At 41.7% G+C, this 23574-nt stretch overlaps 1 long non-coding RNA gene across 2 annotated transcripts in view; it reads right to left on the reverse strand.

Moving 5' to 3' along the window:
- The window catches only part of LOC122455815, a 182956-nt gene extending 159844 nt beyond the window's left edge, over window positions 1–23112 (reverse strand). The window contains exons 1-2 of one of the 2 annotated variants that reach the window (XR_006274306.1): window positions 22889–23112; window positions 8936–9084 (exon numbers count right to left, since the gene is read on the reverse strand). This is a non-coding gene — a long non-coding RNA (uncharacterized LOC122455815). The remainder of the gene's footprint in view (window positions 1–8935; window positions 9085–22888) is intronic. The other variant, XR_006274305.1, reaches the window with a different exon arrangement.
- Between the last annotated feature and the right edge of the window lie 462 nt (window positions 23113–23574).

The following is a 23574-nucleotide window of genomic DNA, read 5'->3' on the forward strand; positions in this document are numbered from 1 at the left end:
TGGTCAAACTGGATAGTCTCTACGTAAAAGAATAAATGGACACAAATCAGACATCAAGAATTATAACATTCAAAAACCAGTCGGAGAACACTTCAATCTCTCCGGTCACTCGATTACAGACCTGAGGGTGGCTATCCTTCAACAAAAAAACTTCAAAAACAGACTCCAACGAGAGACTGCTGAATTGGAATTAATTTGCAAACTGGATACAATTAACTTAGGCTTGAATAGAGACTGGGAGTGGATGAGTCATTACACAAAGTAAAACTATTTCCCCATGTTATTTCTCCCTCCCACCCCACCCCATCCCCCACTGTTCCTCAGACGTTCTTGTTAACTGCTGGAAATGGCCCACCTTGCTTGTCACCATGAAAGGTTTTCCTCCTTCCCCCCTCCTCCTGCTGGTAATGGCTTATCTTAAGTGATCACTCTCCTTACAGTGTGTATGATAAAACCCATTGTTTCATGTTCTCTGTGTGTCTATATAAATCTCCCCACTGTATTTTCCACCGAATGCATCTGATGAAGTGAGCTGTAGCTCACGAAAGCTTATGCTCAAATAAATTTGTTATTCTCTAAGGTGCCACAAGTACTCCTTTTCTTTTTGCGAATACAGACTAACATGGCTGCTACTCTGAAACCTGTTTCTTCTGTGTGGGTTTGGCATTGGCAGAGCCTGTGTATTCATGAGCAGAAAGCTATCATCACTGCGGGGAGGCATGACATTTGAGAAAGGTGAAGCACCTTTTAGACAGCTATAAGCATAACAGGAATAGCACATAGGGATTTTCAGGATGGAAAGTGACCTCATCTGTCTTCTTCCAAATCAGGGTTCAATTGTGCCTTTAAGGTGGGAGCTATCAAGCTGCCCATACATTACTCCTCCAAGTAGTGCAATGGACTCTCCCATCCAGGACTGGCTAATTTGGCTGCAGGTGCAGAAGGGGAGTGGCCATGGCCTCACCTTCTTTCTTACCTCCTTTGATCACCCTTTTTGGGGAGCTAGTGCAGGGCAGCACAAGGACTGCAAGTGTGCTGGCCTTATTACCTTTTATTTCTATAAATGGCATTCCATAAGCCACTTATCTACTCATTTTCCTAGTCTATTCAAGCTATTTTGAATTTTCCAGTCCTCTGACCTTGTATTGACTTGTTCCCCACAGGATTTTGTCATCACCAAATGTTATCACTTTATTTCATGTTTCTATTTTAAGGCTATTAACATATAAAGTGAACAGAATCAGGCCTCCCAGTAGTGCTCCTTGATCTATGCCACACTGTAAATCATCTCCAGACGTCATGAACTTCCAGCTGTTTCTGTTTACACGTACTCTGTACCTCAGATGTAAAACCTAGTTCTTCCTACACTCAAGCAACTGCCCCTCCTCATCTCCTTCTTTATTACACCGTGTAGATTAGTCTTTTGCATGGTTACCATTTCAAAAGATTTGCTAAATTGTGGAGCCAGATTCTGATCTCTGAGACTACAGTACTGTATATTTATACTGATGTAATACCCCCCTCCCCCACCCCGCTAATGGTAACAGAGTCAAGTTAGCTCCTCCTTATAATTTGCATTGATTGGTCTTTCTTGCACCCGTTGGAACAAGAAACAAAGTAAAGACATCACCCTGCTATCCTCTCTCAACCAATTAGTTCTGTTAAAATCAATGGGACTGCTTGCATGAGTGACTGATTGTCTTCACTATGGGGAGATAGACACTGCTGCAATCACTGCAGCAGGGGTCGATTTAGCGGGTCTACTGAAAACCTGCTAGATTGACAGCAGAGTGCTCTCTGGACGACCCCGGTACTCCAGCTCCCCAACGAGAGTAAGGGAAGTCAACCGGAGAGCATCTCCCATCAATGCAGCGCAGGGAAGACACAGGGGTAAAGCGACCTAAGCTACGTCGACTCCAACTACATTATTCCCATAGTTGGAGTAGTATAATTTAGATCGACTTGCCCCCATAGGGAAGACAAGCACTTAGTAAGAACTACTTAAGGGTTGCCCCTGAAGATTGTAAAAGTAAAAGGCCAGATAAGTAAAGCAGTTTAGAGGGGCTATTTCAGATAAGGATGTAAAGGAATAAAAAAGTAAAAATACTGGACAAAGATCTGAACTCATCTACCTCCGGTCACAACTCACTCCAGACTCACAGGAGAAAAATGGCATCAGCAGACTATGAAAGTTGAAAGCATTCTGTTTAATCCCAGATTTCCTCCCCATTGTTAGAAGTTTTTCATTTGGTATCACAGTTTGTACAACCGCAACTCATATGCAAACAGAGATGTCACCAGCAGCCACCCAACAGGAGAACAGAGCTCTGGCCAAGCAATGCCAGCCACCACAGACTCTACACTACCGTTGATGGTTTATACACCAGAGTTGCACTTCCAGCACTTTTTTATAGCTAAGTTATAAATTCCTGAAAATAAGGGTGTTGGGGCAGTTCATGGAAAAATGGAGTTGCTTACCACTCAAAGATACCACTCAAAGAACATTGTACAACTCACTGCCCCCAGGGTGCTCCTTAGTGGCACCATGTGGCATTGCAGCTACTCTGCCTCAGCTTCCCCACCACGCTCTTCTGCATAGTCTCCAGTGGTAGATATGACTTGGCCCTGCAGCTAAGCCAGCTTAGAGAGTTCAATCCCTTCGGGATAACAGGTTTCAGAGTAGCAGCCATGTTAGTCTGTATTCGCAAAAAGAAAAGGAGTACTTGTGGCACCTTAGAGACTAACAAATTTATTAGAGCATAAGCTTTCGTGAGCTACAGCTCACTTCATCGGATGCATGAAGTGAGCTGTACCTCACGAAAGCTTATGCTCTAATAAATTTGTTAGTCTCTAAGGTGCCACAAGTACTCCTTTTCTTTTTTCGGGATAACGGAGTCCTTCCGACAAAGTCCAATAAACTCAGATCCAGCCCCGCTTCCTTGCAGGAGAGCCTCAGATGAAACAGCCTGATTCAGTGTCTACAAACAGGTGCTTGGGCTCTGGTCAACGCAACAATCTGGTCCAGGCCCAACCTCCTACAGAGGGCTCTGGGCCAGCTACAGTCCTGGGACAGCTCATGGCTTTCACCCAAGCTTCTTACCCCCACCTCCTCCTCCCCCGCAAGCAGGAGCAGTCTGTCTGCTCTCCTTCCCAGTCAGCCTGTATTAACTGCTGGGCTTTCTTATTTGTAAGCCCACATCCATTGCTCTGCTCTCCCCACCTTGCACATCTGTCTACACCGGGGCAGGCATGCTGCCTCCCTGAACCCCCCAGCATGCAGTGTAGTGTGTGCCCATTGAGGTGCCCTGTCAGGAAATGCAGCCTGCTCCCCCTCTGCAGATCAGTGCCTGGGGGAAATGGGTGAACAGCCCCACTTTCTCCCCTACCCCTGGGGGGCAACCACAACTTTTAGGAAGAGTAGAGACAGAGCAGTATCTGGACTCCTATGAGGACACAGATTGAAAATCTGCTTGGACCTTAGTATTAATTATTATCTGTATTTCAGTAGTGCCTAGGGGCCCCAATTATGGGCCAGGGCCCTGTGGTGCTGGCTCTTGTACAAACAGAACAAAAAGATATTTCCTGCCCCATCTTCTTGTTCTGTGTTTGTACAGTGTCTAGCACAATAGGCTGTGCAAAGGGGTCTCAGGTCCACTGTCAGTCTCATGAGCTTTATTTATGAATAGCCCTGTGTAAGTTGTGGGTTGTATCTAGCTTATCCATCACTTCTGTCTCAGATGACAGAACAGCATCCCCAGGGGATGACTGACTAAATGTCCACTTTCTGTCAACAGCAACTTTTAAAAATTTGTTTCAAAGTATATATTTTTGAAGTTTGATTAAAAATGTGTTAATTAAGATAAGATCGTTAAATCGGGGCTGAACAGACATCTCGACAATTTTTAAATTAAAAAAAACACATTACAAGGTAATCAAAGTATGAAGCTGATACAATCAGGACAGTAACTGTGCTGCATGTCACACAGCATATTAACAACATGCTTTGAGATTTGTTTTCCTTAAAAATCATTAGCATATGTCATATTTATTAAAGTAAACCATAAAAACCTCATGGAAATCGGCATAAGTGATTATAAATCCATTTCTGCAATGAGTGTACTGCCCCAGGGTAAATGAACACTATGGCTTAATACAGCTATAAATATCTTGTTTTTCTATGGGCTAATTAAAAATTATGTGGGTGTGCTTGGCATTTAACTTGGGAGAGTTGTTTCATTCCTCCCCCTACCCCTCTCCCTCTTGCTAACAATGCCTTTTGGCAACTTTTCTCTTTGTAGAAGAAATGCCAGTTTATTTTATGGGGATAGTTAATCTGACAGGAGTAGATTCAAGTTTTGGCAAAGATCTGTGATGAAACAGAGTTTGATTGAAAGGATAAGCTTGAATGACACCCTTCTTAAATGGCTGGGTCTTCTCACAGGGCTTGGACTGGGAAATCAAGACTAACATTTTTGCAAGAGCTTTCATTAGCCAGTAATCAGGTTCTAAACTCAGTTATTTGAACAGTGCAAGAGATTATGTGACCTGAATCTCCACTATCTTGCAACATGCATCATCATGTACCCCATACAAAACAAGTGAAAACTGCAACTGCTTTGCAGTTAGGAATCAGGCCCCCATATTTACATTTTTTTCTTGATTTCTACCTTTATTCATTAATCAGCCTGTGTTGCGCAAACTGATGAATTATTATTGCAATAATGCATAGAAGGTAATTAAAAAGCATAAAACAGAGTAGTTCCAATGATTTAACTATTAGCGTATAATTAGCACATGCAACTTTTGAGCCTTATTTGTGAATCACATAACTAAGTATAGGGAGTTTGGAAAACAAACAAAACAAAAACCTATCTATTATTGGTTTCAGAGTAGCATCCGTGTTAGTCTGTATTCGCAAAAAGAAAAGGAGTACCCGTGGCACCTTAGAGACTAACAAATTTATTAGAGCATAAGCTTTCGTGAGCTACAGCTCACTTCATCGGATGCATTTGATGGAAAGAGCAGAGGAGAGATTTATATACACACACACACACACACACACACACACAGATCTTGTAATGGCAAAAGGTGCTAATGGATTGTGCGTTTGGAGCTGATAATATGTAAGCACCCAAGATGAAACTCCCCACTGAAGGAGTTAAAGGGATTGTCTATACACAAAAGTTGTACTGCTTTAATTATATTGGTATAGTTAAAATGATACAATCTCCCCCCTCTTGCCCCAGTATGGACACAATTATACAGCTATAACGGTGCTTATGCCAGTATAGCTTATTCCAGTACTGGAAGAAAACTAAACTATACTGATATAAGGCCCCTTTATGGTGGTAAAATTGTCCCCACACTGGGGTCTGTACCATAACTACTTCACTTAAAAAGAAATCACATCCCTAGCTGAAATAGTTTTAGCAGTACACTAATTGTGTGTGGACCATGTCAAAGATGCCATGAAGTAACCACACCCAAAAAGTCATTAAGGGGTATTGTGTGGGCTAAACTCTTCTCCGTCTGGAACACTTTCCTCCTTTCCCCCCCCGCTGCTGGTGATGGCTCATCTTAAGTGATCACTCTCCTTACAGTGTGTATGATAAAACCCATTGTTTCATGTTCTCTGTGTGTGTATATAAATCTCCCCACTGTATTTTCCACCAAATGCATCCGATGAAGTGAGCTGTAGCTCATGAAAGCTTATGCTCAAATAAATTTGTTAGTCTCTAAGGTGCCACAAGTACTCCTTTTCTTTTTGCAAATACAGACTAACACGGCTGCCACTCTGAAACCTTTGTATTGGAAAGCTAGGTAAAAAGTGCAGAGAAGGAAAGACTGACGGGAGGAAAAGAGGCATAAAGCGAGATAAGTTATACCGACCTAAGCTCTGTTGTACACAGCACTATGTCGGTGGATGAACTCTTTACCGTCAACTTAGAGCTTCCACCCACACAAGCGCTACAGCTGCACCACTGTAAGTGCTGTTTTGTAGATGTAGCCATAGAGTTTGTTAAGCAGTTAAAGAGACTTAGGAGAGGCACTGCAGAGAGACAGAGTCACAAGACAGCTGCTTCTGGGGATGGGGCAGTGGTATCTGACCTGAGGTTTCTACAAGGAAGAGTTGCAGTGTGCAGGTTGTTGCTATCCCTGTTCAAAAAAGTGGGACTTGCATACATTTTCTAAATAAACTAATTACACTAGAAAATGTTTGATTCCACATCACCTGTTTCTGCTCCCAACAGGAAGCTGACCTGCAAAGACCCATATTCTGCCACCACTTATTTATTGTTCATACTAGGTACTATCTAGACTCCCCAGCCAAGACTGGGGCCTCACTGTGGTATGCCCTGTACAAATATAAAATAAGAGACATTCCTCTACTCAGAAAGTTTACAATCTAAATAGACAAAACAAGGGGAAACAGGCACAGAAAGGTGAAGTGACCTGCCCGAGGTGACACAGCAGATCAGTGGCAGAGCCAAGGATGGACCTCCCAGTCCAGTGCTATATCCACTGGACTATGCTGCCTCTACACAGTAAGATTTCCCACTTTGTATATTTACATAGCTTTGTTGATGCGCCAGAGAAGCGATGTTTGGATCTGGAACTTGAATAGACTTAGGTTTAAGGATAGGCAGTTTGATATGAAGCCAAATGAGAACTTGGGCTGAGTTGCGTGTTTGCATTCAATGGCACCAAAATCTCATGGAACCGTTCTTGTTAGATTTCTGTTCAGAATTGCAGGATTTTTTCAGGATCAGCAAGATCCTGAGATCTCTCGGACATACTGTACCAAAATATTGTGCTAAGGGCTGTTCTTGCCACCCCCTCAGAGACAAAATTTAGCTCCAAATGTTGCAAGCAAAATGAAGTTATGGCAAAGATAAGAACTACAATTGTAACTCTTGAAAATAATTTTCTTGAAACAAGTTTAAAATGCACTCACTTTTTTTTTAAAAGGATGTACAATTGACTAACCGCAATTGTGCAATAGTAGATTGCATCCACAACCTGATATCAGCAAGGCACTTCAACACTTCCAGTAATATTGACCATTATTGATTTTGCAAAGAAAATGAATGCTGTAAGAATAAACCAAAGTGAACTGAAAGTAACTACTATTCTATTCTATACAGGTTCTTGTACCACCCTGATCATTGTAGTATCTGAATGTCTTAGTGCATTAAGTGATGTAACTCACATCAATCACATGTGGTTTGTTTTCTCTCATCTTCTCCCAAACTGCTATTACGGACCAGATCATCATCTGCTCCAAAGTTAATGGAGCAATTATGATTTGCACCAGCTGAGGATCTGGCTCCATGTGTTTAAAATTAAGCACCCCAACACCCAACCTAACAAGCCCCTGCAGTGGCTGAACCACAAGTTGATTGAAAACTCCAACATTTAAAAAAGGAGTCTGATTTAAGAATTCATCTCAACTCCCTCAATCATACTTCCATATGAAAAAAATGGAATGGTCTTACAGCCTTTACATTTATCCTGTATCAAAATCAATATAATGGGTTACTGTTTATAGTCATCCTCTTAAAAACAGTCAGTATTTCCAACAGAGATACCCAGACTAAAAGTTTCTGTACCTCAAGTTGCACAAATACATCACTAATTGGTCAGCTTTTAAATGGTCTCTGCTTTTGAGAAAGGAATATTGAAAAAGCCAGAAATATGACACATGATACTGAAGGTATTTTTTTCATAATTGGATTCATTAGCATTATCACAAAAACTGAAGGAACAAAGCTACCAGTATGTGGAGCATTAATCATATCGCCAGTAATTAGTGTCAGAAAATAGAAATACAAGACAAAACAAGGAAGTAAGCAATAATTCTAAAACCCAACCATGGTTTACAGGAAACACTGTCTAAGAAAGACTCAGAAGTTACACAATTACATTTATTAAAACAGCTAAAGGGAGGAGTATGATTGTCTAGGTCAGTTCAGCAGAGCATGGACGAAAAAGAAATATCTAAACATCTGAACGAAAATGGGAAGCACTGTCGAAACCTGGCTTATCCAAAGATGCCATGATAGGCCAGGTGCAGAGTCATCAGTGGGCAATGTATAAAGAAGTGCATCGTGTCCACATGTGGATGAGGGCTGTTGCTATAACTCATGTAATATGTTGCTCCTTGATGGCTCATGGCGAATGACACACAATCAAACAACAGCATACAATGTCAGGCATGAAACAAGACCGCATCCAGGGATCCACACTTGGCAATCAGTGACACAAATGAAAATGGAAGCTACTCACATAATGACCACTTGTGCTCAGCAGCCCAAGTTTGTGTGTCTTAGTGTCATCAATTTGGAAGTTCTAGAGTAACACAGAACTGGAGGACTTCACTGGCCATTTATGCAACCATCAGATACACTGTCAAACATTAGGACAGTTCCCACATTTGGAATATGAACAATGAACATGCACGATTACGTCCATGACAACTACTGAGCATAGCAAAGCAAGCAGGTGTGAGAGATGCCAAGAAGATATCCAGGTTGTCATCATAGAATCATACGACCAGACATGTCCAGAGCCTCTATTATGCAATGAGTAAACAACATGTAGGTAGTGAAATATGCATCAGGTATCATTGGTCCCTGAGAACAAGCCTCCAACACATCCCCATCCACAATCCATCCCGGTTAGTGATGCTAACACATACCCTTGGAAAAAGAAAAGGAGTACTTGTGGCACCTTAGAGACTAACAAATTTATTTGAGCATAAGCTTTCGTGAGCTACTGAATGCATCCGATGCAGTGAGCTGTAGCTCACGAAAGCTTATGCTCAAATAAATTGGTTAGTCTCTAAGGTGCCACAAGTACTCCTTTTCTTTTTGCGAATACAGACTAACACGGCTGCTACTCTGAAATATACCCTTGGCAAATACTTTACACATACCTGGACTGTATTTTGCTTTAATTTGCATCTCTGATATCGTTATGGTTCCTGATACTGAGTCTAGGTTGGCATGAAGGTTTCAAGTTGATAGGTGTGTTACTGGCAGTCGATAGAGGTGGCTCTTGTAAAATCTCGGAACCTTCACAAACCTGCAATGAAATTATTTTATTCTTAAAAATTAGCTAACATCTTTGAAGTATTAACTACAATTTCTCACTTAGTTCCTTATTTTGACATGCATATTTTCATATCTAGTCAGGAAGTTTCCTAGTTTGAATTGTGTATTACATCTTAAGGAGAGAGCAATAATTAGCAATCAAAAGGAGAGGAGTTACAATTCTTTTTAATTCTCTGAATCCTTTCTAAACTTCTCCATAGAGTACAGGCATTATAGGGATTCTGTTACAGATTATTTTAACTACAGCTGGTCAAACTGTAGTGAAATGTGTGAATTGGAATTGTGACTAAATTACCTGAAACTTTTAGCCAGTTTTTCTGTTCTCAAATACTTCACAGACTGGATGAATGAATGCTATTCATAGTTTGGATAAACGATTTTCAGCCATAGGGTGAACACAAAGTGATGACTTTTGACTATTTGCTCTTCATTATTTGTAGTCTGTGAACAATCATTTAAGTCACATGGTTTCAATGCAAAATTTGGCTTCTCATCATTCAGGTCTTGTGCCAGCAAAGTGCTTAACTACATGTTGCTGAAAGGGATGGCATTGCTCATGGATTTATGCTGAATCGGGCCACAGTGATTTTATTCTAACAAAAAGCCTAAAAACCAGCAGTACAGTAAGATCTTTTCTTCACGTATGGTTCATTTGTTTGTTTGTGGATAACCACTCAGATTCAAATAATAATTTGAAAGAAAACAGCCTGAGATACAATCAGTCTGGAAGCAATTAGCCAAATTATTCAATGGATTAATATAAATTACATTGTTTAATTAAAAGATCGTATCAAATAAATACTGGTTTCAATTAGAGCAAAAACATAATTGAAGCCAGCGAAGAGGCAAGGAAACCAAGTGATTTTCAGATGCCTTCGGGATCTCAGAAGTTCTTCCACACAAAGATGTTATATTCAATACACAGACACTAGCAAATCTGCAGTAGCAACAACTGAATTCTAAATAGCTGCTTAGTGACTCTTGAATGTAGTTCATCAACTAGTCAGTCACTTGGTTTCATTAGTGCAAGCTAAATGAGAGAGAAAGAGACTGGGCGACCAATAGAACCAGGAATTTACCTTTTTAATGTTTGCTGTATAAAAATTGCCTAGTGGGTGATACTAAGTTGTATTAATTGTATTATTTATTTCTATTATTTTAATTAGTTTGTGTATATAGCACCAAAGATGAGCCTACCTCACAGACACAGATGAAGACAAAGGAGCAGACATTCGGCTGGTATAAACTGGCATAGCCCCTATTCATTTACACCAGTTCATTTGCACCAGCTGAATATAAGGTCCTCTGGCCCTGTCCCAAGTCATCAGCAATGCCATCCTAGAAAACCTGCCCAACAACATCCTTGAACAAGCCCCTGCGGTGCTTTAAAATATTAAGGGCTCTATTATGCTTTTACAACATTGAGCAATGCTGCCAGGACCAAATGGACAGGTGGGAGAGCAGTAGCCTCTCGGAGCGCTAGGCCTTTGCAAGGCTCAATAAACATGGGTGTCAGGAAAGCTCAGTGAGCAGTGGACTTGCTACGTTTGTAGCCAGTACTGGCAATCCACTAACTGCAGTGTGAAGCAGGGCTATAGCCATGCTCTCAACCTTGGTCAGATATGCCCCTTCTGAGGCGGGAAATACTACTGGCAATACAAGCCATTTGCTCTTTGTGGGTCGAACTACTGGAAGCCAAACTCTAGCTTCCTTCTGAGTAGGGACAAAGAGCAGTTCCAGTGTCTTCTTGTCCTCTTAACACACCTGCTACCATAACGTAGCTTTAAAACTCCAGTGGTTCCTCCATTCATTTCCGGGCCTACTTCACTAGTGATTTTAAACTCTTCATGCCAATCTACCTCATGGCTTGCCTTCCTGCACTCCTTTTTTTCTACTTGCCTATCCCTGGCCACCCCTCTGCTCCTCCACAGTCTCACCACTGCTGCTTTTAAAGGATTCTGCTGTCTGGCTCCTTTGATCCGGAATAGCCCTACTGTATCTCTCCACCTCCTCAACTCCCCATCTGACTTCTAGTCTCCCCTGAAAATCATCCTTCCTCAGTGTCCTACAGTAATTAATTCCTCTCTACCTGATCATATCTCTGTGCTTAGCTTTGTAACTGCATTATTTAACTCTGTGGACTATTTAGGGATGTACGAAAGGTACCAAATGAAATAAAATGGTCTCATCAGGAGGTTGTTCTTTGGTGGCAGAAAGATTAAGTTGCTGCATCCTGGGTCAGATCAACGCAACGAGTCCCAGCAGGTCCCCAAATTGCACCCCATCATCATCATCTTAACCCTTGCATTACTTCAATGAGAGCTCAGGAAACACAGTGATGCAGCAATACCAGCGAGTTACAACCCTTTGTTTTTGGAGTACTCGCTTTCCTTGACAAACTCTGCTTCTCTTTTCTCAGCCCCTCACCTCTCCTTCAGAATTTACTTAGGCCTTCTCTGCTGGCCTGCACACTGCTCAGCCAGCCTGCAAACAACTGCCAGCAGTCACGAAGAACAACCAGCATGCAACTGCAGCTCCTTCCCTAGGCCAGCCAGCGTAGCTGCACCTACTAAACATATGCAAGTCAGACAGATTGGGCTGAGGGTCACTCTGCCCACTCAGCTTCCCTTGCTGCTGCTGTTCTGAGCTCTCACTAAAACAGTGCAGCACCACCTGCCTCTCAAAAGCAACAGGAACAACCTAGGCCCAAGCTGCACGTGCCTAATGGGTGCCATCACCCTGACTGCACTCTAGTGGCCCTGCACCCTTTCAGCATTAATGTTTTGGTCACTCACTAGCCACCAGATCCAATTCCCACATGAACTATTCATATAAAAAGGAGCAAAAATCAAAACAAATGCCCTGCACACTCATTAGGCCTAGCCCAGGAATGGCCAAACTCTGGCTCGTGAGCTGCATGCAGCTCTTTTACAGTTAAAATATGATTCTCTGAGCCCCCCGCCCCCCACACCATCCCATTTTCTGTCTACCAGCCTAGGTGTGGGGGAGGGAGCTCAAGGCTTCTTCCTGCAACGGGGTGGTGGAACTAGGGGCTTCTGTGCTGCAGGGAGGGGAAATATAAGGGCTTTAGCCCTGTGCGGGGGTGCATTGGGGCAGAAGCTCCATGCCCCGGCAGGCACCACCCCATAGAGCAGGTTGTGCATGTCTTGTGACTCTCAAACTTCTGAAGATTATTGTAGGCAGCTTGGAGGGTCAGTTTTGCCACTCCTGGTCTACCCCAATCCATTCAGATTCATTTGTAAATGGGGAGCAGTTATAATAGCCAACAAGCATCAGAGGGAGACGACTGTATACATATACTAAATGTTGTTATTGCAACTGGGCCAACAGTCAGTGACTCAGACTGAAGCTCAATTTTGCATTGAAAACAAATATGTAGTGAGAGACAGCTCCTGCCCCAAAGAGCTTCCAAACTAAATAGGGAGGCAGTGTTTCCAACTGGATATAGCACTGGGCAGGAACTCAGCAGACTAGGGTTCTAATCATGACTTGGCCACCGACCTTCTGGGTGAACTTGGGCAAGTCTTGGGAGGAGGGATAGCTCAGAGGTTTGAGCATTGGCCTGCTAAACCCAGGGTTGTGAGTTTAATCCTTGAGGGGGCCATTTAGGGATCTGGGGCAAAAATTGGGGATTCATCCTGCTTTGAGCAGGGGGGTTGGACTAGATGACCTCCTGAGGTCCCTTCCAACCCTGATATTCTATGATTCTATGAAGTCTCTTTCCCTCTCTGTGACTCAGTTTCCTCATCTTTAAAATGGGGATAGTGCTACTGACCTTTGCAAAGCAGTTTGAAATCTACGGAAGAAAAAATCTATATAAGTGCTAGGCATTGTTAATAAATAGACAATTCAGATAAGGGATGGGAGGGGAAATAGAAGCAGAGAAAGATGAAGTGGCCAAGGTTACATAGCAGGTTAGTGGCCACATCATGAACACAATCCAGGTCTCCTGGCTCCTTATGTACTAGACCATGATGCATATATAAACGTTAAAAAAATATTTTATACAGTGCAGCTAAACAACATCTTCCAGCAACATTAGCAGAAACAAATTTCTGTTGAGTTTTGCCATTAATATTTGTATAAATCACCCAAAATACCATAACATCACAACTACTTATTTTTCAGCTGTTTTGCAATACAGTGTAGAAATTGACTTTCTTTAAAGCCACTGTATTTATTTGCACACCAGATCTACTGCAACATCATTACAGCCAGAGAAGTTGTTTCATCCAGCATTAACACTGGATTTAGTCTTCATTTTAATAATGTTAATAACATTCAATTACATATTGGAATGTGTGTACTTGAATGGATTTGCAGGTATTAGAGATTATTAGTCATTAGCACTTTGTTTTCTACAGGAAAATACTTGATTTGTTCATGAGCTACATGCAAAATGAGTTTAAAGGAAGAGCCAATGGGTTTATTATTACATGAGGTTCAAGCAGACAAAAATTTAAAGCTGTTAATGAAAAATGTATCTAAAGCACTACAGGATAAATTAAAAACAAATATCTCCCCTTGTTTAAATATGTCCCCCTCATCCCCACCCTCAACTCTGCCTCTCATCCTTCTGGCCATTAATAACAAAAACAAAAATAGGGCTGAAGAAAATGGCTCTGAGCAAACTAAACCAATATGAATTATGCTAACCTGCCCATGAGAATCTTTAAATGGTGTTAGGTTTTGCTCTGCTGTTTGTATCCCCAACAATGTAACACTGTTGCTTTACAGAAATACATGCACAGCTAGTATCAGGAGAATGCTGATGATTTCTGCTCAGGACTCGCGGGGAAAAACAGATCTAAAGCTTGAGCTCACTGCAGCTCTAATTAAAAATAAAGTATGGATGACTCATTTCACTGCTTATTGTTAATGGTTAAGCTACTGGAAGAAGCCCTACCAGAGTTCCTCCTGACCGAACAAACTCTTGCACTAGGTCTAGCTGGGATCTTGTTCTATTAAGATCAGGAATACTGTCATAGGTTAACAAGCAACAGTTAGAGACCTCGAGTTCAGAAAATGTATTTGTAATATGTTAAAACAGATGTCCACACTAGAGAGAAAAATACACACACGTACTGTGTAATTACTTTCTTTTCTTGTTTGTATTTAAGGTTATTCTTGCCCATCAGCTCTAACTTGAAGCATAAGATAAAGAATTATTCCCCCTCTAAAGAAGAAACTGAAATTGACTGGAGTGAGGTTGCGTGCATGTCCATTTTTTGCTGAAAAGTTGGTCCAATAAAAGATTACCTCACTTACCTTGTCTCTCTAATATCCTGGGACAGACCCAGCTACAAAACTGCATACAACATTTTTTGATGGACATACTTCCTAAGAAAACAGAACTTTTGGACCTGATCTCTCCATTTACATTCAGGCCTTTGAAACTCAGGCAGACTATGGAGGCCTTAAAGGGGAGCAAGTTACATTCAGGCCATATCTACACTAGGAGCATTTTGCTGGCATAGTTATACCGGTTTACCATACCGGCAATGAGCTCCTAATGTGGATGCGGCTTGTACCAACAAAACTGCATTTATGCCTGTATAGCTCATTCCAGCTCATAAACCCCCCACTCCCAGGGGTAAAATAAACCATGCCAACAAGAGCACAGCTTTTGCTTGTACACGAGAGGCTTTTGCTGGCACAGCTATGTCAGTCACAAATCACAACTCATCACATCCCTGACTGACAAAAGGCTGTAGAGTAGAACTGGACCTATACTCATTATAAGGCCCCTTTGCACTACCACAGTGCTGTAAGGTGGGCTTAGCGTAAATAAGAATCATTTGGTCCTTACAGCCTAACATCCCATTGGGTACATATTCCTTTGAGTGGTTTGGGGTAATCTGTTAACATAGAACTCTTAGCCGTTATTTAAAAAAATACTAGAGTAATGACTAACGCTTTCAATCGTCATGCTGAAATGTTTTGAGCTAGAAGACTAGATGAACTAGATGTTTTGAGCTGCAATGTTTTTGCATAAGACTTAGTATGTTTATATTTCATATCCCAATTCTCATGGGGCCGGTGGGAAGGTTGGTGGTGCTAAAAGCTATTTTGACTGCATTGTCTCTCTTTATTTTATATTTGTTGATTGAGACAGAAAACATTTCCAATATGATCAAGAGTAAAAGTGTGTGTTAACTACAGCAGAGCCTACTGTATTATCAAGGCAGATTTGTTTTAAGTTCAATGGAGAAAAGTTACCTTTGAATCTGAGAAGTTAAAACGTGTTGCAATACCTAGGCACAATGGGATAAGTTAATGATGAAGTTTCAGCTTTAACTCAGGTTTCAGAGTAGCAGCCGTGTTAGTCTGTATTCGCAAAAGGAAAAAGAGTACTTGTGGCACCTTAGAGACTAACAAATTTATTTGAGCATAAGCTTTCGTGAGCTACAGCTCACTTCATCAGATTCATGAATGCATCCGATGAAGTGAGCTGTAGCTCATGAAAGCTTATGCTCAAATAAATTTGTTAGCTTTAACTCAAACTCCTGGCTTTTGTAGGTTTCAGCCTGACACTAATAGGTATATTTTAACGAGATACATGGGGATTTAGGGAGAACAACTCCCATTAATGTTAATGGGATTCACACAGCTTGTTCCTCTAATGTATCTTTTTTGTGTGTGTGTGGGAGATGTGTGTGTGTGGGGGGGGAACGTGTGTGTGTGTGTGTGTGTGTGTGTGTGAGTGGTTAAATACATAAATAGGAATGTTAGGCCTGATAAGTGTCACAGTTTCATTCTATGACATGTGGATAAACTGGAGGTAAAGTACAGTTCCTGGGACTGTCACTTTTCAACAGCAATGGGAGTGAACCTGGGAAAGTTTGAAGGGGGGCTAGATTCTCCTTTGTGGGCACAGGGAAGTGCAATCTGCCTCCCCTGCCCCGACAGGAGCAGCTGCAGTGAAGGTACGGTTTGCTCGTTACGCAATCGTTGCCTCCCACCACAGCAACAGTTTTGCCAGAGGAGGGCTGTTGTAAGTCTGGTCAGAGCTCCATAAAAGAGGACCCCCCACCTCAATCTCAGGGCTGCCCAAGAAAGGTGCTATATCATTGCATGACCTGAAGTCTGTCCTGAGCACTTTTGTTGCTGCACCAAGCAACTACCGGGTCCCGTGTAATAATCTGCATGGAACTTGGAGAGAGGAACATAGATGGCAGGGGGGTAGAGTTTAAGGGAGTCACCAGGAAGCCAGTCTCTGTGCACCTGCCTGGAATTCTAGCTGCAGCAACAGCACCTCGGTCAATAGTTCTCTTAATAAAGAGCCAGTTTAGTTTTAGAAACATGGAGCCCTCTCATGTTATCACCCAGCATATCGTACATGAAACACCCTAGAGGGGTAGGAAAAGGAGGGATCTGAAAGTCCCTGTATTCCCTTTCCAGGTGCAATTACTGCTTCCGCAGGCCTAGGTAGCCTTGGGCTGGCTGATTCCCAGGAACAAACATCCATTATTTGGTTTGGATCAGGGACCCAAAGTTTGGGTGCTTACACATGCCCCAACTAAATCTCTTCAGCTAAGTGCCCCCAAAGGACCCTTAAAGGTTAATGTGAATCTATTGTAAGGAGTAGGGAATGTGGTGCTGGGAATTAATTATTATCTTCATGTCTGTTTACTGAAGAGAGTAGAGGGATAAATATCAGGGCCAAGCTTAACAACAGGTGTAAATCCTTTCAAATCAATGGCCATGGGTTGCTAGATTTTTTGCAACACAAAACAGAGACAAATTTATTACTTAACATTGTCAGGGGGAGTAGGAAGAATGGGAAGAGAACAATTAAAGGTTGGCAGTTTTAAAATCATGGGGGCAAATTCATCCCTAGTTTGACACCTTTGAAGCCAGTAATATATATTTTGGGTGGCATAAGATGTTAGACTCATAGAATCATAGAATATCAGGGTTGGAAGGGACCTCAGGAGGTCATCTAGTCCAACGCCCTGCTCAAAGCAGGACCAATCCCCAACTAAATCATCCCAGCCAGGGCTTTGTCAAGCCTGACCTTAAAAACCTCAAAGGAAGGAGATTCAACCACCTCCCTAGGTAACGCATTCCAGTGCTTCATCATCCTCCTAGTGAAAAAGTTTTTCCTAATATCCAACCTAAACCTCCCCCACTGCAACTTGAGACCATTACTCCTTGTTCTGTCATCTGCTACAACTGAGGACAGTATAGATCCATCCTCTTTGGAACCCCCTTTCAGGTAGTTGAAAGCAGCTATCAAATTCCCCCTCATTCTTCTCTTCCACAGACTAAATAATCTCAGTTCCCTGGATGTGAAGAATGGGATGTTTTGGTTTACAGAAGAAAAACAGACTATTACTTCTACGCAGTTGAAATAGTTCATCCATCCATACTTTCAAACTGTATTAGCTAGTAGTGTTGGTCCCAGGATTTATTAGCCGCCAGGCATATAGCTAGTCTATATAAGCATGAGAACCATGAGTTTCTATCACTCTTACCCTTGTCTTCCAATTGCTACTTACACCCACTTGTATCTTGACCTAAGCTCACTGGGGTAATGAATCTCTGACTCTATATGTTTATCTAGCAGCCAGCAGAATGGGGCCTTGAGCCTGACTGGGACTTGTGGTTATTGCTTCATACTAATAAATTAATTATGGAGGAAGCCTTTAAGTGATGGCCAAGTTAACATGTACTGGAAAAAGTGTGACTTTTTAAAAGTGGCTACGTAACAGGGGATTACCTGTTGGAGATGGTTCTTGCCATAGCTTTGACTGTAGCGCACAAACCTGATTCAGCCTGTGCTTGCACACAAAATGGCCCAGCTTTTATATGTCTAAACATTTCACATCCACTTGAAAATCCAGCCTCCTATGGCTAATGTGTGCTAGAATCAAATATTTTACTAGCAAAAAGAGTCATGATGACTGGTGCCTTCAGTACCTGACTCAAATTTGTAATTTTCCATCTACTAGCACAACACGGATAATGGGACACATGGTAGATACGACGTGTAGTCTAATATTCCGTATTAATGCTATTATAAAGGCTTACTCTTATCTCATCTTGTAAAGGCATTAGACATTACTACTAAAATACCTTAAAGAGCTTTTGTGTCCAATGAGACCTTCTAACCCCCTTGCCTTCTCCACATGCCCCACATGCCTGTAATCTCTCTTTCTTTTAACATAAAGGTGTGAAAAGAAAAAGGGAAACAAATGAAATACTTTTGTTTATGACTGCCAAATACAATATTGCAAATTAGCAACAAATGCTGGAAAGCTTTCTGCACCTGACACAATGTAAAGGGATCAAGAGATCTCACTTCAGTGGGTGCCTTTTCCATAAGCAGATATTACAAAGTTCAGTGATTTAGCAGATACTATGCTTCATGTGAGAATCTGATTTCAGCCAATTATCTTTGCTTAATAAGCATGGCCAAAAAAAATGTAGTGAATAATCCAGAATAAAATCTTCAATGAGGGACTCGAGCACATGTAAAATCGAATTCTAAGCAGGTTTGACTTTATCCAGGAATTCTTATATTTAAATAAATTGTACAGATTGGAGTCGAATAACCTGTATTTGTCATTGTGTAATTATGTCCCATATGGCAGAATAGACTATAACTCAGACAAGATTCAGAATACACTGTATGATCTAGCCATTGGAATTTACTTAAGACATAGGGTAGCTACCACCCCACTCTTGTAAGTAGCTGCAAGTTGAGAGTGTTTTAATTATACTTCTCAGTTGAAAGGTGACCTCTCCAGCACCTCCGTGACTCCTGACACTGTAAGGGGACACCAACTCAGAGAGAAGAGTGCTGCAGTTGAACAACCATCCCTGCATCCATAGCCCCAAGATTTTCCTGGGATATCTTCCCATCCAGCTATTGACCAGGTTTGTTTAGCCTGACAAGATCGTAACATCGGATTGTGCTGCCAAATGGACTTCCAAAATATTTCCACATGACCATACGCTCATGCACTTTTGAAGTATCTGGGTAGAGGTGGATTGGTGAGGAGGAAGTTTGCACAGTCTCTGCTTGGGCTGTAATTTTCCCCTGGAGAGTGTTAAAATCTCCAGGTATGTCAATCATTAACACTGTGGCACTGTTAATCACAGGGCTCTTGCCTCAGGGTCATAAATATCCATCCTATAGATAAGACTGTCTAGTACAGTGTATTTATCTGTGTTGGTGTGCTGGCTGTCCACATTTTCTGAAGTGTTCATGCAGCACACTCCACATGCCCAAGGCTCAGCGTGCGTGTTCAGTTCACGGTATGCAAGTATGTACATCTGTAAACAGAACATGCAGTGAACTGTGAACTCAGTTCTGAGTTTTGCATGCATGTCAACTGGCATTGCGTGCCTGCAAGTCAGTCGCATGCTTGGGCTGCAGTGAAACAGAGTCTGGGTTCCCCCCATCCCCGTTTTTACAGTAAAATGTAGATGCCCCAATCAAGGTTGGGACCCCATTGTGCTAGGCTCTATACAAACTCATAGTAGGACATAGTCCCTGCTCCAAAAAGCTTACAACCTAAAGAGATGAAGAGTGGGAGGAAGGGAGTATTATTATCAATGCCATTTTACAACTGAGGTGCAGAACAGTTGATCCTGCACCACTGAAGTCAACAGCAAATCTCCTTGATAGGTGTTTTACTGTTGACTTCAGTGAGAACCACATGAGGACCAAAGAGATCAAGTGACTTGCTCAAGTTCACAAAGGAACTCTGGTAAAGTCAGGAATTGAACTAGGTCTCAAGAGTTTCAATCCATTGTCTTAATTACAAGGCATTCTTTCCTCTTTACAGACATGCACGCACACGTGTGCGTATACAAAGGTTAACTTTATTATTATTATTGTAGCAATTCATTAGAAATAACTAGCAATATGGCCATTAGCATGTGTATTCCAATGGAATCAATTTATCTTGCTGTATGGAATTTGATAATACTGCTTACATTATGAAGATTTACAAAAATAAGCTCAATAACTGCCCAAAACAACAACAAAAATAGAGACTTCCCTATTTCGTATATAAAAATGAGATTCCATTTTGTTTCACTTTGCCAGCTCCTTTGGTGAACCACATTTTTCATTTGAGTGCCACGTTCACTGTGATAACAGATCATTCTCCTTCTTTCATATCTCTCTGCCAAGAGGGACTCACCTGTTATCTCCAATTGCAGGCAATTCAAACTTTAAACCAGCTTGTCTTTATCAACTACTGTTTTAACATCTGATTAATTAGGGCTACAGGGATCCAGTGGAGAGCTTTATCTGAAGAGCAGTTCAACCATTAGTAGAAGAAACTTCCCTGTACACTCCTAGCTCAGATAACAAGTTAAGATAGTAGTTCACAATCCTTCTCTGGCTAATGCAAATAGAGGCACTCCCTTTCTCCTAACATATATGTGTCAAACAAATCCCCATGATATACCACTACAATACTGAATTCCCTAATGTGTCTGAAAGCGAATATTGGAAAACAAACACCTAAGTGCTACACATTGTTAAATCAGAAGTGACATCAGGGATGAATTTGGGACACCATTTTTTTTTTAAACAAAAGTTCAAAGTTGGCCAGTTAATAGAGAAATCTAAGAAATCTCAGGATGGTCACTGCTCCTGGAATCCTCTCCAATCACTCACTCCTGATAACAAGTTTTTCTTTTCATCTTCCAAATACTTTAACTTGCTGCTTAAAATTATTTAAACTAGTTGAACCTTGGAATTATTATATTCTATATAGTAAGAAACTCCTCCAACATTTTACAGTGCTAGTCTCTCTCCTAAACTAAATTCATGCCTCATCATTTGTACACCGTAATTCTATGATTATCTCTTCCCCCGTTCCTTTTTGACCCTATATAGACCTCTATAAGGGTCTGATCCCCCATTTAAGTTAATTGGAGCCTTCCATTGATTTCAATGGCCTTAGGATCAGACCCTTAAACAAAAAGAACTGAGAGCACTCACAGAACAGTAGGGTCTGGACCTATAACTCCTGGGTTGCCAAGAAGAGCAGACAAAACTCCTCTAACGTTTTGGAACAAGAAAGATGGTCTCCAAATGATACCTGTGTATAATATTCACTGCTAAACGACAAACTCAGCATGTGCCCTTTTCTGAATATTCAGCCAGGTGGTCTGAACTAAAAGCAGTATTTCCAAGGAACCTCGCATTAATTTGATTGACGGTGGCCATGAAATCTTCTCTCATTATCTGGTCTCAGTGATCATTTCAATGCTGCTTTGCATGGCGCATTTTCATGTTACATCTGGATTGGCTGGGTTTCAAATACCTGAAGTCACATGTTGTTTCTTCAAGCTCCATCCCTGATTGTACGTGCCCAATGGGTTCAGGAGGGCTAGCAGATGTTATTTTTCACCTATTTTGCAAGAATCTGAGAGAGAGAGAGAGAGAGAGAGAGAGAGAGATGTCCCCAAAGGATACCTGAAAGGGAATCAAGGCCTCACATCCAAAAGAACAAAAGATCTTGGACAGAAATAGCATTCCACCAGTTGACGACAACAAGACAACACCACCAGGTAAGGAGAGGAGAAAAGCTGTTGGGGTAGAAATGTCTGCTGCAGGACCTATTTGGAGGAGGAAGGCTGCTGGGGATGATCGGAGAACAACTTATCTGGGGCTTATGTAGGTCTGGGTAGTCATCCATTTTTTGACTTGTGTGAATTCAACTCTAAACCTGTAGACATATCCATATGTAGGTACCTTATATTAATTTTGCCAATATTGAGGCTGTTGTACTATGTAATTTAAAGCAGTTTTTCAAGATTCGGGCTGCTTGAATAGTTTGGCAAGAAAGGGGTGAAAGTGTCATTGCTTGAGATATGACAATAAAAATATATACTAGGGAATGTTCTGCCCTGGCAGGTTGAAGTGCATAGTACACATGTGAGTTTTTTGTTTTGTTTTGTTTTTTCAAGAGGAATTTGTGTAACAAGGAAAAGATGTAGGCCTTCAGGTTTCCTGCTAACAATCCTCTCATCTTTATTTTTTCCCTTCAAAACACACACGTGCATAACTTCCTGATATGGGGTGCTGTGTAGTGTAATCTAGCAAGTGTTTACTGTTCAAAAAGGTACAATAATCATCACTACTCAAGAGGGCATTCAAAACATTATGGGCCAAATTCTAGTCTCAGACACCAGCATGTAACTCCCACTGAAGTCACTGTGATTTGTGCTGTGCTTTCATGAGCTGAACTTGTTCCTGTGTGCAGCTAAGTCACTCAGGGTATACATTAGAGGATTCTCACTAGCTTCAAAGGGCCAGATTCTACACACTTGCATTCTCCATTGATTGCAATGGGAGTTGCGGATGCTCACCACCTCTTAGGATTTGGCCATTTGATTCTATGACACTTTTACAAGAAACTCCGTCTCGGAGAATTCCCTCGCAGCAAGAAGCAGCGGTGCAGTGCTCTACCTCAGTTTCCTCACAATGGTCTTCAGCCTACACCAGCAATAGAAGTGACTTGCTGCAGTGATTTAGCCCTCCAGTTAAGTCATTAACAAAACTCCATTCCAATTCCAAAATGAACAAAACACAAAGTCTCTTCCCCAGTCTGAAACTGGGCTTACCCCTTCCTTACTGAGGGATCTGTCTTCTCCCCTCTAATTCAAGCACTCTTCTGCCCACCCTCTGGGCTCAGTTTTTACCCCTCCAGGCTCCTTTTCACCTCTACCCTCAGCCCCTCCTGGGCTCCTTTGGGTTGCTCTCTGCTCTTTCCAGGCTTTCCTACCTAGAGTCTTCCACTGGCCGTGTGGTCTCCTCTGGTCCATCATAGTCTTCGGCTCACCCTTCCAGCCAACCTCCACTGCTGGGCTTCCTTCCTTTTTACACCCAGCACAAATGTAGCAGGACAGGGCTAGATGAACAGGGCTGACTGGTCTAAGGCTGCCCTGTTCCCGAAACCTTTCTACAAACTTTTTTTCTTTGAGACTTGTGGTACAATGAGGTTCCGATGCTCTCCTGATGGGAATCCAAAACACACAATTTTCAATCCTTTCCTATACAAATATTAAAATTTTCTGCCCTGACAACTTTATTTTTTGCAATTTTAAATATATATATAAAAAATAGGCCTGGGCAGTTATTTAAAACAATCCAGACAAGCAATAACCACCTGGCAGCACAGCAAAGCCCCCATACTGAATTGAACAAATAAGACAGTAATTCAGAAGAACAAAATATGCCCCCACACTTCTAAAAAAAAAACCCTAAGAATTCCTGCATCAAGTCCTTTCAAACAGACTATTTTTGAGGCATGTCAGACACAAGAGGAGCAATTTCCAGAGTCAAAAGGCCCCCTTCACTGAGAATGTCCTCTCCAATCCTTTATATCTTCAACTCTCAAAATATTGCTCTTCCATTCATCCCCCTGTTCAGAATTTCCTGCGCTCGGTTTGTACCAGATTTCAGTTTGCA

The sequence above is a fragment of the Dermochelys coriacea genome, chromosome 9, assembly GCF_009764565.3.
Source record: "Dermochelys coriacea isolate rDerCor1 chromosome 9, rDerCor1.pri.v4, whole genome shotgun sequence".
NCBI classification, from domain to species: Eukaryota; Metazoa; Chordata; order Testudines; family Dermochelyidae; genus Dermochelys; species Dermochelys coriacea.